Below are 2059 nucleotides of genomic sequence, written 5' to 3' on the forward strand. Positions count from 1 at the left end.
TTAAGATATTACAGGTATATATTTCCTCCCAGATTTAAATTAAACCAAATTTCTTTTTCTAAAAATGTATCTTTTCAGCTTGTTTTTCTAGCCACAAGATTCTGAAACTGAGATGAAACCATTAAAGCAGGACTTACATACACCATTTTATTTTAGTAACTGAAGGACAGTAATTTTTGTTGATGCTAACATATTAGTTGTGTTCCAGATTGTTTGGTCAAAATGTTATGGTGACATTGCATTCAAAATAATTTCAAATTCATAATGTAAATGAGGTACATAATTCTAAACCAGTTGTATGTTTTCTGATTCCCTTTTCTAACAAGGACTTTTTTTTTTTTTAAATTTTTGAGCTGAAGTCTCCATGAGACCTAAAATTCTAACTGAGCTTAGAGAATCTTACCATATTCTTATGCTATCTGTGCATCTATTTATAAGTCTATATTACTCATAAGGGAAGCCACTTAAGGATACAAATAACTTTTGCAAACACTGTTGTAACAGATCCACAGGTATTCTGGCTGCTACAGAATTCATTTTAGTGAAAGAAAATATTAACATGGGAAAGACCAATCAGTCTTCTGTGACAGAATTTGTCCTTTTGGTACTTTCTGGCTATCCAGAACTTGAGGCCATTTATTTTGTGCTGGTCCTATGTATGTACCTAGTGATCCTGCTGGGAAATGGAGTCATCATCATTGTAAGTGTCTGTGACACCCACCTGCACACCCCCATGTACTTTTTCCCTCAGTAACTTATCATTCTTGGATATTTGCTATACCAGTTCTTCTATTCTCCTATTTCTCAGCAGCTTCTTAACATCAAAGAAAACCATTTCCTTCTCTGGATGTGGAGTGCAAATGTTTCTCTCCTTCACTATGGGAGCCACAGAGTGTGTCCTTTTAAGCATGATGGCGTTTGACCGCTATGTGGCCATCTGTAACCCTCTGAGATACTCCATCATAATGAGCAGGACTTCCTATGTACCCATGGCTGCTGGGTCCTGGATTGCAGGGGGTGTCAATTCTATGTTGCAGACCTCTCTTGCAATGCGGCTTCCTTTCTGTGGGGATAATGTCATTAATCACTTTACTTGTGAAATCTTGGCTGTCTTAAAATTGGCCTGTGCTGATTATCTCCATAAATGTTATTAGTATGGCTATTGCTAATATAATTTTTCTTGTGGTCCCAGTACTTTTCATTTTCGTTTCCTACGTTTTCATTCTCTCCACCATCCTGAAGATTCCTTCTACAGAGGGGAAGCGCAAAGCCTTCTCCACTTGCTCCGCCCACTTAACAGTGGTGATTATATTCTATGGAACCATCCTCTTCATGTATGCAAAACCCAAGGCTAAAGACTCTTCTGGTGCAGACAAAGTACAAGTCACAGTCAAAATCATCTCTCTCTTCTATGGAGTTGTGACACCTATGCTCAATCCCCTCATCTATAGTTTGAGGAACAAAGATGTGAAGGAAGCTATGAAGAATGTACTGTGTCAGAAATGCTCCTCAGAGAGAATGTGAATGTTTTTTAAAGAAATTCCTTTACTCTAAATGAAGGACTAGTTCTCACCTCGAGGTTCCAAAATAAATGTAAGGGTCAGTGATACCATTAATTCCTGAAATTCTCATTTTTCTGTTCCTGATATTTAAATGTGAGAGAAATGTAGAGCCTACCATTTTTCTTCATGACTGGATTAAGGAGATGGACAGCAATTTATGGGTAAAAGGTTCTCATCGAAATTATCCATCTTCTCCTGGGTAACCGATTCTAGTTTAACTCTGGAATAGTGAGTTCTGTAATCTTATGTGAAAGGAAATGTCATTTTACTAGCTTAACTTCTTGTCTTCTATGTGCACTGGTTTTCTAGTCTCTTATCTTTCTTAGGAAGATAAAGTAGAACTCAACAAAAATAATTTCTAATGGGTAGTCTTTGATCATAGAAAGGAAGAGTAAGCATTTTAGGATGTTAGGTACCTAGCCTGTGTATATGCCAAAGAGAGACAAGAGTGGTAAAATGAAGCTATTTTTTTAGGGCTGATTTCCTTTTAGCTGCAA

The 2059-nt window shown here is 37.0% G+C and overlaps 1 pseudogene; it reads left to right on the plus strand.

The window, feature by feature from the left end:
• Positions 1-550: 550 nt before the first annotated feature.
• LOC116570934 lies at positions 551-1524 on the plus strand (annotated as a pseudogene).
• Positions 1525-2059: the final 535 nt, after the last annotated feature.

This window comes from Mustela erminea, chromosome 12 (genome assembly GCF_009829155.1).
Source record: "Mustela erminea isolate mMusErm1 chromosome 12, mMusErm1.Pri, whole genome shotgun sequence".
In the NCBI taxonomy this organism is placed as follows: Eukaryota; Metazoa; Chordata; class Mammalia; order Carnivora; family Mustelidae; genus Mustela; species Mustela erminea.